Source organism: Panulirus ornatus, chromosome 18 (assembly GCF_036320965.1).
Source record: "Panulirus ornatus isolate Po-2019 chromosome 18, ASM3632096v1, whole genome shotgun sequence".
Taxonomy (NCBI): Eukaryota; Metazoa; Arthropoda; class Malacostraca; order Decapoda; family Palinuridae; genus Panulirus; species Panulirus ornatus.
Genome location: NC_092241.1, coordinates 38,982,729 through 38,997,296, shown reverse-complemented (window position 1 = coordinate 38,997,296; position 14,568 = coordinate 38,982,729).

Genomic DNA, 14,568 nt, shown 5'->3' with positions numbered 1-14,568 from the left:
AGGGACAGTAAACCAACATTAGGTGAGTTTATAAGTCGGACTATTTTCGACTCAAATCTGTCAAGTATGGATGCAGAATTAGAACCACCCTAGATGTCAGAGCAATACTCTACACAAGGACGGATTAATCGTTTGTACAAATGAAGCAACTGTTCGGAACTAAAGAAAGTTCGACATTTACGCAGGACTCCCATTTCCTAAGCTATTTCCGTCATGTGGGGTTTCCATGATTAAGTGATTGTTATACGGTCAATAAGTGAAGAAGTGGAATTTCAGAACCGTCAGAGGAGAGAGGAAAGTTGTGAAGAGTTTTCGATACAGAGATGGGTAGAAATTGGGTCTTGGAGGTATCAAACCTAATAAGATTTCGTCTACCCCACTCAGGTATCCTGTCCAAGTGAGAGTTTACTGAGGAAGTTGTGCAGAAAGATAAACAGATCTAGTGAGACAAGAAGAGGAAGCACTGAAGGATGTGGAAGAACGCAGTGATGAGTCGTCAACGTATGAGAGCATTTGGTTATTTGTGTAAGAAAATAAATCGATGATAAAAAGGATAAAAAAGTTTATTAGACAAAGCAGTATCTTGAGGGGACACCGCTGCTGATGAAGGAAGGGGGAGAGGCTGATCCATCAACAACCACGGAGACAGATCGACCTAAGAGGAAGCTAGATATAAGGGAGTAAAGTGAGAAAGGCAAGCCAAAAGAGGGAGAGCTTACAGATGTGACCCCAATGCCACACCCTTTCAAAAGGTTTGGATATGTCAGGGGCAACTACATAGGATTCCCTAAAATCTTTCAAGGACGATAACCAGACATCAGTAAGATAGAAAGGAATATCATCAATGGATTTCATCTGACGGAAGCCTTATTGGTGATCAGAGAGAAGACTGTGATATTCAAGATGTCTGAGGATATGGAAGTTGAAGAAGGATTCCAAGACTAAAAATGGAAGACGTTAAAGGAACAAGGCGATAGTTACAAGGGTTAGAGCGGTCATCCTCCTTGCCAAAAAGAAGACAAAGTTCTGTTTTTCAAACAGAAACGGAACAGACGAGCAATCACAGGTGCAAGTTCACAGGCTGCTGCTACATCAAGGTATATCTAGTTATACAGACAGTAGAGAACACTGCTAGGGTCTGGTAGGGAAGGAACCGAAACTGAAAGTATTCTCTATCTTAATTTTTTCTTTCATAATTGCTCCTTGCTTCCCGCGTTAACGAGGAAAAACCAGGAACAAACGAAGAATGGTTCCGAAAATTCTATTTGCAAGTTAACGTAATTAGCTGAGCCGCTTCAACCGCATTCTAAAGACAAATTGTATACAGAGCTGTGGTAATTTCAGGCGGGGCTTTGAGGGAGGAGTTTTTGAATACGTCAGAGTTTTAGAATAAAAGATCGAGGGGAGAAAAATGTCGGACAGAGCAACATTTTACGAAATAGGTGAGATTCTTTTCCCTCCACATGAAACAGAAGTAAATCCTAAAGAGAATGGGGCTCACTTTTTCCCTGCAATTGATTTTCCCATTAATACCTCTTCAGAACCTTCTAAGGTAGAGGACATCAAAGTGATGTTATGAATATTCTGAAGAAATTACTTAGATGAGAGAGAGAGAGAGAGAGAGAGAGAGAGAGAGAGAGAGAGAGAGAGAGAGAGAGAGAGAGAGAGAGAGAGAGAGAGAGAGAGAGAGAGAGAGAGAGAGAGAGAGAGAGAGAGAGAGAGAGAGAGAGAGAGAGAGAGAGAGAGAGAGAGAGAGAGAGAGAGAGAGAGAGAGAGAGAGAGAGAGAGAGAGAGAGAGAGAGAGAGAGAGAGAGAGAGAGAGAGAGAGAGAGAGAGAGAGAGAGAGAGAGAGAGAGAGAGAGAGAGAGAGAGAGAGAGAGAGAGAGAGAGAGAGAGAGAGAGAGAGAGAGAGAGAGAGAGAGAGAGAGAGAGAGAGAGAGAGAGAGAGAGAGAGAGAGAGAGAGAGAGAGAGAGAGAGAGAGAGAGAGAGAGAGAGAGAGAGAGAGAGAGAGAGAGAGAGAGAGAGAGAGAGAGAGAGAGAGAGAGAGAGAGAGAGAGAGAGAGAGAGAGAGAGAGAGAGAGAGAGAGAGAGAGAGAGAGAGAGAGAGAGAGAGAGAGAGAGAGAGAGAGAGAGAGAGAGAGAGAGAGAGAGAGAGAGAGAGAGAGAGAGAGAGAGAGAGAGAGAGAGAGAGAGAGAGAGAGAGAGAGAGAGAGAGAGAGAGAGAGAGAGAGAGAGAGAGAGAGAGAGAGAGAGAGAGAGAGAGAGAGAGAGAGAGAGAGAGAGAGAGAATATGGTGTCACACTAGCCTATAACGTCATAATTTTACATGCACTGTATAGTAGGAGGAGCAGGAAGAAATATATGTACGGGGTAATAGTGCAAGATGGTGAGACTGGAGAGCAAGAAAAGATGATGAGGATGGTTTGGCAAGAACCCGGTGATGGTCATCATAGAGGATAGTGATAACAGGAGAAGATGGACGAGGATGTGGAGGTTGGGTAGAGGATAGGAGAGCCTTACCGACATGATGGTCCATCCTATGAACGAGGATAGAGAAGATGACGATGGATGCCCCTATGAACGTAAGAGATAACTACAACGATGAGATATATAAGGAAGAAATCCCACAATATAACCGCTTCAGATACGCAACACTTCACGGAGAATCATATGTAGGACTTGAAAGTAAGTTACAACGTTAGTGAAGTATGTTATCAGATGAAACTGATGACGAAGTTGACAAAGAATGAAGAATCAAGAGACAGGCTGGCTATTTCACAGGTTGGGATTACACGCGTGGAAATTTGCGTGAGTGTTCAACACCAGTAGCGAACTACACATCTGCTCTACTAAGATGATATATCTGTATTATATTTACCCTTTTTTCTGTCTTATCAAATTTGCGTGAGTGTTCAACACCAGTAGCGAACTACACATCTGCTCTACTAAGATGATACATCTGTATTATATTTACCCTTTTTTCTGTCTTATCATTTCGTGTAAGTTGTTTCTATTGTTCTGATTAGAGACTTAGTATTTAACTTTAAGTTGTATACTATTCAATATACATTTCATTAATAAGTAGCTCAACACACGTTGTAAAGACTTCCTTCTAATACGCTCTCATACCGCTGGGTTACAGTCTGTTCAATTACTTAATGTGTATTTCACCTTTCCATCCAATGCACCAGTTTTGCTTCCTTGAAATCATAGCCCTCACAGTTTCCAGTCAGCATTTACCCCCGTTGTCTGGATTTTCATCCCACGAACGTGGTCATCTGGCCTCCCCATTGCTAAGAATTGCCACAGGGAGCGCCAGTATCTCTCGAACAATGGCAGAGTTATCGGCCTCCATCTCTACCTGGCCCAACAAACAGTTTTCGACCCACGTGCCCCCCAATTCTCTCGTATTCCCCCAGACAACAGAGTTCAGGCCCATTGTTCCTACTGATATCGATGCAGAGACGATCAAAGCCCACCCGAGGCAGGGGACCTTACTTACGATCTTCATCATAGTTGGTTCTGCTCTTGTGGAGAGTTTAAAGAATGTTGTATACATTTTCTTTCTCTCTGCGTTCATTCCAGATGATTATTAACAACCAGATCCCGCTGCCTAAAACCTTCCTTCTGCAGGAAAAGGATGAATCCCTTTAAAGTAAGAAATTTATTTTCCGACACTGTCGCTCTGCCACGTTAACAGACGATGATGCAGCCTCACCACAAGCGACATTCCACTTGCGGTGTAACCTCAAGCAGGCGGAGTGCGGTAACGCCTATATGTACACACACATTCGTAGAATGGTCTAGTGTAGTGGTTAGTATTGCTGACTATGAGTCAGCACGGACCAGCCCGGGTTCGAACCCACATGGGCTCGAATCCTGAGTGTGGCGGGTGTTCATCCTCCCTTTAAGGCTAGTCGATAAATGGGAACCTGACTTAGGCTAGTATGTGTGTGTGTGTGTGTGTGTGTGTGTGTGTGTGTGTGTGTGTGTGTGTGTGTGTGTGTGGTGTGTGTGGTGTGTGTGTGTGTGTGTGTGTGTGAGTGTGTGTGTGTGTGTGTGTGTGTGTGTGTGTGTGTGTGTGTGTGTGTGTGTGCTTACAGATGTAAAGACATGGTGCGAGTGTAAAATTCTCTTCCCCTAAAACACAAATAATAAGCATACTAAATCAAAACATCTAGAAAATACATTAACAAAATACAGAAAGGTCATGACTCATACAAAGCTCATGGTCCTGATTAGATTTCATAATATGCGCCGAAGATGTGCGCAAGACACGCAAGATAAACCTCTTGAATAACTGTTCAAGATGCCGCTAGAGCGGGAGGTGGAGTGCCAGGGAAATGGAAAAGGCGAACGTCAAACTTGTCTGTAAGAGGAAGTGAACTACAGAGCGGTCTCACTGTCGAATGTAGTCTGCAAGGTTGTAGAAAAGATGATTAGAACGAATATGGATGACTTTCTACAGATGAGGAATCATCAACGTGAAAACACTACGGTTTTAGGGAAAAAAAAAAGTCGTGTGTTACAAACTTCTTAGATTTTCCGTAACAGAGTGAGCTGTTTCAGACAAAAGGGAAAATGGGATGGATTTTTCTTTGCACCAGAAGTGCCATGTAACTTCATACCACGCGGTGACCGTTTGAGATGCTCGATCACCAGGCAGGTATAAGCTGGAAACTCCATCAACGGGCAGTTTTAGCTCAGTGTGGGGAAACAGTGGGCGTATAAGAATTCTTTTTTTGAATTTTAACAAAATACTTTCGTTCTACCCTACCATAAGGAATTTTCACCTCTTATTAGTGTTTTGAAACAACATTGATGTTGTTTTCAAAAATTAAATCATCATACGGAATTCCTTAATAAAAAAAAAAGATCATTATCAACGAAAAATCAGATGTCTACTCTGTTCCATGTAAAGTCTGTTAAAGGATTCAGCAGCATAACTATTTTGCAAGGAGAACCTCGGAATCAAACGCAATATTCAAACATATCGAAGATTATACACATCCAGTCAACTGGGGAAAGTCAAAAAATTTTACCCTTGTGTGTCACATACAGAGAAGCTTATAGCTGAGTCCTCCCTTATCAATGTTAACAGCCCAGTAAACACGAATGAAGAAATTTATAAATCAGATAATATATCAAAAAATTTCTATGTTGAAATGTGGCAAAATTAAGAAAGCAGGTTGAGCCAGATAAAGGGACGCGTTCACTTTACCGCTCTGGTCAACCTTTTCATGTTACTTAGATCAACTGCTCCCTGTTTCCTCCTTTTCCTTTCATTACTTATTCGATCAAGCCACCTCACACCACATATTGTCCTCAAACATTGCATTTGCAACACATCCACCCTCCTCCGCACAGCCCTATCATAGTATAGCTCATGCCTCGCATCCATATAATATTGCTGGGACAACTATTCCTTCAAATATACCAGTTTTTGCGTTACCAGATAACGTTCTCTCTTTCCACACATTCTTTATCGCTCCCAGAATCTTAGTCCCCTTTCAGACCCTATGACTCGCTCCGCTTCCATCGTTCTAGTCACTGCCAAGTCCACTCCAAGATATCTAAAACACTTCACTTCCTCCAATGGTAATTCTCCATTCAAACTCACAACCCAGCGAAACTTTCCCTTAATCCTACTGAATCTATAAACCTTGTTTTTATTCATATTCACTCTCAACTTTCTCCTGTCACACTCTCTTCCAAATTCAGTCTCCAACTTCTGCAGTGTCTCACACGAATCTGCTACCACTGCTGTATGTATCATCAGCAAACAAGTGACTCACTTCTCAGGCCCTCTAATCCCCAACAGACTGCACACACTCGCAACTCTCTCCAAGACTAACATTCACCCCCCTATCCACCCAATATATAAATTGAACAGCCTTGGTGACATCAACTACCCATATCGCAGATCAACTTTCATTTGAAACCATTCACTCTCCTCTCTTCCTACTCGTACGCAAGCCTTAACCCCTGATAATAAATTCTCATTGCTTCTAGCAGCTTTCCTCCCACACCGTATATTCTTTAAACCTTCGACAAGGCATCGCTTTCAACCCTGTCATATGCTTTCTCCAGATCCATAAATGCCATGTACAAATCCATCTATTTCTCTGAATATTGTTCACATATATTCCTCAAAGCAAAGACCTAATCTACACATTGTCTACCACATCTGAAACCACACTACTCCTCCCCTGTCTAATGCTCTGTACATGCCTTCACCCTCTCAATTACTACGCTCCCATACAACTTACCATATACACTCAACAAACTTAAACCTATGTAGTTTGAACATCCACTTTATCCCCTTTGCCTTTATACAATGGCACTACACAAGCATTCCGCTAATCCTCAGGTACCTCACCATAAACCATACATGTACTGAAAATCCTTACCACCCAATCAACAACACCGTCGCTCCCTTTCTAAATCAGTTCAACTGTAGTACCGTCCACTCCCGCCGCCTAGCCACAGCTAATCTCAAATAAGGTCTTTGTCACCTCTTCTCTCTTCATCAAATAATTCTCTATGACCCTATTTCTTCGCATGCCACCCCGACCCAAAAACCCTTCATCTGGCACCCTAATATCATACATATTCTACAGTACTTCAAAATACTCCATCTCCACACTTTGTCACTACCTGTTACCACTTCTCTTTTTACCCCCTTAACCGATGTTCATAATTGTTCTCCTGTCTTTCCTACATTATCAACCTCCTTCCAATCATCTTATTTTCCCTAAAGTTTACTGATACTCACTCACCCCATCTCTCATTTGCCCTCTCTTTCAACCCCTGAACCATCCTCTTGACATCCTGCAGATATCACTTATACATCTCCCAATCACTGTATGTGCTACCCAAACAAATCTCTTTTCTCTTTCACTAACAACGTTATTTCTTCATCCCACCACTCGCTACCCTTTCTCATCTGCCCACCTCTCACTTTTCGCGAGCCACATGCATCTTTTGAACAAGCCATCACTGCTTCCCTAAATACTTCCCATTCCTCTCTTACTACCCTTGTTTCATTTACTTTCACCTTCTGCTATTCTATACTTAAATTCTCTTGGTATTTCTTCACACAAGTCTCTTTTCCAAGTTCACTTACTCTCACCATTCCCTTCTCACCAAAACTGTTTGTTTCCTCTTTTCCGAAATCCTCTACAAATCTTTACCCTCGCCTCCACACGACATCTCATCAGCTCCCCGTCTCAGCCCATTGAGATTCACAAGTCTCTCTCTTATTACGCCTACCTACTGATCTGTTTTCCAGTAATGCCCGCTGACCATATCTCCTACTCACATACGTATAATTGTGTTTGACCCCCTTTTTTAACCAGGTATTCCCAATCACAGGTTCATTTTCAGCACACAGCTCCACAAACTGTTCAACATTTCCATCATTTCCTTTCATAATACTGAATGCCCCCAATTATACCCTTAACTGCCACATTACTCAGTTTCGCATTTAAAGCGCCCATCACTAATACCCGGTCTCATACATCAAAACTGTTGTGACATCCACTCAGCTACTCTCAAAACACTTGCCTCTCGTGATCTTAACCATCATGGCCAGGTGCATAAGCACTCATCTCTGAACACCCAATTTCATTTATACCCACATCAGTCTAGAAATTGCTTCTTTGCACTCTTTCACGCACTCCTACAACTCCTACTCCAGGAGCAGTGTTTCTCCTTCCTTAGCTATTGTCCTCTCACCAACCCCTGACTTTATTCCTAAGACATTTCAAAATCATTCTCCTCCTTCACCATTTTCACCCTTGAGCTTTCACTCAAAGCCAGAACATACAGGTGTCTTTCCTCAAACATACTGCCTATCTCTCCTTTCTTCTCATCTTGGTTACATCCACACACATTCAGACACCCCAATCTGAGCTTTCGAGGAGGATGAGCACTCCCCGCTTGACCCCCTCTGTTCCGTTTATTAGAAACTGCCTCCTTTAGTTGTCTTCTGCGATACGCAGAGAATACGGAGGTAGAATTCTCTCTCTCTCTCTCTCTCTCTCTCTCTCTCTCTCTCTCTCTCTCTCTCTCTCTCTCTCTCTCTCTCTCTCTCTCTCTCTATCTATCTATCTATATATATATATATATATATATATATATATATATATATATATATATATATATATATATATATATATATATATATGAACATATAAATAAATAAATATATAAACAGATAAATAAATAAATAAATATATATATATATATATATATATATATATATATATATATATATATATATATATATATAAATATATATTCTCTCACTCCTCTACCTCCCTCTCTCTCTCTCTCTCTGCAAACGCCTGGTCAAAATTAATCTTGCAGTGCAACGCTGAGGTCAAGTATCCCAGCTGGAACAATAGTGTTTCATCAGCTTCCAGACAATGGTTTGCCTCACCCTTCCCCGGTACTACTCCCGCCCTCGCAGATCACCGTGCCCTCTCGTTTATTAGCGAGGCAAGAGCACTCTCACCGTCAGTAGCTTCCCAACTGTGGGGCGCGGCCTTTAGGTGGGAGAGACCCAAAGTAACAAGAAAACATGAAGAGGATTTGGTGACGCCGACAGCCTAGTTCCGTTGACAGCATAACAGGAATATATCAATTTGCTCTCCAAACTTTTATTTTGCTCTCACATTTACGTTCGCACTTCTCATGAACATTATTTCTTTTTTTCTTCTGGTATCCTGGCTTTTGTTAAGCATGCAAAGAAAAACCATACAATCAAACCTCATGACATCAACCACAACGCGTAGGGAAATAACTCCTACACACAAAAATGTGAACCATTTAATGCAAGAACTCTGTCGACGGTGTCGGTCTGGCGCTGAAGTAAATATCGAACTTGCTTTTAACATTGGCAAAAATTATTCAGTATGAATGTAGGGCGTAACGGAAATTTTTGCTGGAATAGTGGAACGGAAGCACCGCACCATCAAGTATGGAAACCACTCCCTACGTGGTAGTAAGTACTGGAGGGACGAAGGTTGCCTAGGAAAGAGGAGGTTTATGTTACCCTTGTGTGCACTTACAGCACAGATGGTGTGATTTCCTTTCGTTTCTCGACACCACTCGAAGACAGGTTCCTCGAAGTGAGCATAATTCTATGTATGTAAGCAAGTATGTAAGTATGTATGTATGTATGTATGTATGTCTGTATGTATGTATGTATGTATATATGTAAGTATGTATCCACCAGTCCGTCTATCCATCTATCTCATCTATATCTTGTCTATTTTCTTTTCTTTCAAACTTGTTCGCTGTTTCCTATGTTAGCGAGGTCGTGACGACGAAGAAAAGGCTTCATCTGCTCACATTCATCCTCTATCTGTCATGTGTAATGCACCGGAACTACAACCCCCATATCCACATCCAGACCCCACAAAACTTGCCCTGGTTCCCCCTAGCTACTTCACGTGCCCTGGTTCAATCCTTTGACAGCATGTCGCCCTTGTATACCATATCGCTCCAATTCAATTTATCCCGTACACGCCTTTCACCCTCCTGCATGCTCAGGAACCAAGCACTTAAAATCTATCTTACTTTATCCTATCATCTCCCATTTGGTCTTGTTCCCCTCACTTTTGACACATATAGAGAGCCTCTTTGGCAACCTTCTTCTCAAACATTCTCTCCGTGTGCAAATCATTTCAGCACACCCTCTTCAGCTCCCTCAACCACGCGCTTCTTATCACGTCTTCTCTCTATTAAACTATCAGTAGTAACTCGATCAAGTCTGTTCACACTACAGACTGTCAAACATTTAATTTCCGACACATTCACCCTCTTTCGTATATTCTCATCTACATCCCATGCCTCACATCCATAAAACACTGTCTGGACTACACTTATCTATCTATCTATCTATCTATCTATCTATCTATATATATATATATATATATATATATATATATATATATATATATATATATATATATATATATATATATATATATATATATATATACATATGTTTGGTAAAGTGTGTGAAAGAAGAAAGTTAAGAGTAAATGTGAATAAGAGCAAGGTTATTAGGTACAGTAGGGTTGAGGGTCAAGTCAACTGGGAGGTAAGTTTGAATGGAGAAAAACTGGAGGAAGTAAAGTGTTTTAGATATCTGGGAGTGGATTTGGCAGCGGATGGAACCATGGAAGCGGAAGTGAATCATAGGGTGGGGGAGGGGGCGAAAATCCTGGGAGCCTTGAAGAATGTGTGGAAGTCGAGAACATTATCTCGGAAAGCAAAAATGGGTATGTTTGAAGGAATAGTGGTTCCAACAATGTTGTATGGTTGCGAGGCGTGGGCTATGGATAGAGTTGTGCGCAGAAGGGTGGATGTGCTGGAAATGAGATGTTTGAGGACAATGTGTGGTGTGAGGTGGTTTGATCGAGTAAGTAATGTAAGGGTAAGAGAGATGTGTGGAAATAAAAAGAGCATGGTTGAGAGAGCAGAAGAGGGTGTTTTGAAATGGTTTGGGCACATGGAGAGAATGAGTGAGGAAAGATTGACCAAGAAGATATATGTGTCGGAGGTGGAGGGAACGAGGAGAAGTGGGAGACCAAAGTGGAGGTGGAAAGATGGAGTGAAAAAGATTTTGTGTGATCGGGGCCTGAACATGCAGGAGGGTGAAAGGAGGGCAAGGAATAGAGTGAATTGGATCGATGTGGTATACCGGGGTTGACGTGCTGTCAGTGGATTGAATCAGGGCATGTGAAGCGTCTGGGGTAAACCATGGAAAGTTGTGTGGGGTCTGGATGTGGAAAGGGAGCTGTGGTTTCGGGCATTATTGCATGACAGCTAGAGACTGAGTGTGAACGAAGAGGGCCTTTGTTGTCTTTTCCTAGTGCTACCTCGCACACATGAGGGGGGGAGGGGGATGGTATTCCATGTGTGGCGAGGTGGCGATGGGAATGAATAAAGACAGACAGTGTGAATTGTGTGCATGGGTATATATGTATGTGTCTGTGTGTGTATATATATTTGTACATTAAGATGTATAGGTGTGTATTTTTGCGTGTGTGGACGTGTATGTATATACATGTGTATGGGGGTGGGTTGGGCCATTTCTTTCGTCTGTTTCCTTGAGCTACCTCGCAAACGCGGGAGACAGCGACAAAGCAAAATAAATAAATAAATAAAATAATATATATATATATATATATATATATATATATATATATATATATATATATATATATATATATATATATATATATATACATATATATATATATATATGTGTGTGTGTGTGTGTGTGTGTGTGTGTTAACCAGACACCCTGCAAATAATTACAATTCGAGCGAGAAGTAGCTTTCGGCAAGACCGTGTCATCTTTAGTGGACAAAAAGTAATAGTCTTGTTATGGACTCGAGAGAGAGAGAGAGAGAGAGAGAGAGAGAGAGAGAGAGAGAGAGAGAGAGAGAGAGAGAGAGAGAGAGAGAGAGAGAGAGAGAGAATGTTGGTAAAACTTATCGCGTTGATGGTGTGTGTGTCATCGACAGTGAAGGAATTCCGGACATAGGATGCAGATCAGTCTGTTCCTCTTAAATCTAGGTTACCTAATAGTTTCCTACGTGATCATAAGGTGTGCATGTGTCCGCCTGGTACTGGGGTACTGCGTGATGGGAATCGTCACCTTTGGGACAGACGTATACATAAGATCATTAAGGAAACTATCCAACAGCCCTGACGTAAAGGGGAATATCATGAGCTTCCTTTAATGTCCGGAATTCCTCCACTGGTGATGGTAATCGAAAAGGTGAGGAAAACAAGGACGAGTCTGCTCTCTTTACTGTTGAAGACAAGTTGGGAAAGAGGCCAATACGATTCACAACCATAAATGTTGTCGGTCGCTTCATAGACCCGGGTGATCATCTTACTAAATGACAAAGAAAAAAAAATGAAAATCAATAATAATGGAGGGAAGTGCCTGTACGTAGGTGTGGGATGGTTCTCTGTGTTCTGGATTCTCAAGTCCTAGTGCTTCACATGCGACACGAGCTGGCTTCCTCTTGCAATGAACTGGGAATAGCCCTACAGTGAGCCCCTGTGATCCTTTTGCACTACCGCTCACAGGATGAGCACAGGGGGCACAATAAATTTACCGGAGATACAGACAAAAATCAATCAGTGGACAACGTTCATCAAGGACTCTGAGAACGTGATATGTACGGGAAAGATAAGGAGTGACCTCAACCATATCATCTTGAGAAACTGGATCGCTTGTTGTTGGTAAATACAAATCGCGTTTTGAATATATCCCCTTCACGTACAGCTGAGCTGCCACACAGCCTGGGAAGGATAATACGGTAGTTTATGAGTTAAGTGAACAGAATATCATGATCAAAGTTGTTAGCATACCCGCTGTAATGACCCACTGGGGAAGGAAGGAAGTAAAGCTGTGTCTCCTCTGAGAGAGTGGGTAACGATCTCCCAACATATTCTCTCCTGCTGGCATACGCCTACTGAGAAGATGTCATGTATGATTATCATATTCAGTATCTCCAATTTTTGCTTTGAGTGCCTAACAATTTAACAATTCCTCTTTGCTCATGGATGCGAACACACAATATGAACTTTTTCGGGACGCCCTTGAAAAGGGGGGCCTCCCTGAGACTGTCATTTCCTCTAAAGAAATTCTACAACTTTCCAGAGAAAAGTTTGGTGAATCAGCTAAAGTGGAAGAGTTAGAAACTTTAGACCAAGGACACCGATGTCGGCATCCCAGCAGCATATGGTCGATGCTACAGCGAGTCATCCTGGCAGTTGTGTAGAATCGTGACAAGGATTACAAGAATGAGTTTCCATAGATGGGGACAACTTCAGAATGGACAGACTAGAAGGATACGAGTCTCTTGTTATAGGATACTGAAATTACCGAAGGATCATCTAAGTGGGTGACATCTCATAAGGCAAGGAGCTTTATAACGGTTAGCGTTGCTGACCGCGACTTATTTACGGGCCGACCGGGGTCGAGCGCACAGGTTGGAATCCTGGTTGCGACAGTCGGTCCAGAGTTATCCCAGCTGTTCATCTTTTCATCCTCTCCTACGAGTTGCCTCATAGAATGGGCACCTAGCTAAGGTTAGGATATATATATATATATATATATATATATATATATATATATATATATATATATATATATATATATATATATATATATATATATATATATATATATATATATATATATATTTTTTTTTTTTTTTTTTTTTTTTTTTTTTTGCTTTGTCCCTGTCTCCCGCGTTTGCGAGGTAGCGCAAGGAAACAGACGAAAGAAATGGCCCAACCCACCCCCATACACATGCCTTGATTCAATCCACTGACAGCACGTCAACCCCGGTATACCACATCGCTCCAATTCACTCTATTCTTTGCCCTCCTTTCACCCTCCTGCATGTTCAGGCCCCGATCACACAAAATCTTTTTCACTCCATCTTTCCACCTCCAATTTGGTCTCCCTCTTCTCCTCGTTCCCTCCACCTCCGACACATATATCCTCTTGGTCAATCTTTCCTCACTCATTCTCTCCATGTGACCAAACCATTTCAAAACACCCTCTTCTGCTCTCTCAACCACGCTCTTTTTATTTCCACACATCTCTCTTACCCTTACGTTACTTACTCGATCAAACCACCTCACACCACACATTGTCCTCAAACATCTCATTTCCAGCACATCCATCCTCCTGCGCACAACTCTATCCATAGTCCACGCCTCGCAACCATACAACATTGTTGGAACCACTATTCCTTCAAACATACCCATTTTTGCTTTCCGAGATAATGTTCTCGACTTCCACACATTCTTCAAGGCTCCCAGAATTTTCGCCCCCTCCCCCACCCTATGATCCACTTCCGCTTCCATGGTTCCATCCGCTGCCAGATCCACTCCCAGATATCTAAAACACTTCACTTCCTCCAGTTTTTCTCCATTCAAACTCACCTCCCAATTGAATTGACCCTCAACCCTACTGTACCTAATAACCTTGCTCTTATTCACATTTACTCTTAACTTTCTTCCTTCACACACTTTACCAAACTCAGTCACCAGCTTCTGCAGTTTCTCACATGAATCAGCCACCAGCGATGTATCATCAGCGAACAACAACTGACTCACTTCCCAAGCTCTCTCATCCCCAACAGACTTCATACTTGCCCCTCTTTCCAAAACTCTTGCATTCACCTCCCTAACAACCCCATCCATAAACAAATTAAACAACCATGGAGACATCACACACCCCTGCCGCAAACCTACATTCACTGAGAACCAATCACTTTCCTCTCTTCCTACACGTACACATGCCTTACATCCTCGATAAAAACTTTTCACTGCTTCCAACAACTTGCCTCCCACACCATATATTCTTAATACCTTCCACAGAGCATCTCTATCAACTCTATCATATGCCTTCTCCAGATCCATAAATGCTACATACAAATCCATTTGCTTTTCTAAGTATTTCTCACATACATTCTTCAAAGCAAACACCTGATCCACACATCCTCTACCACTTCTGAAAC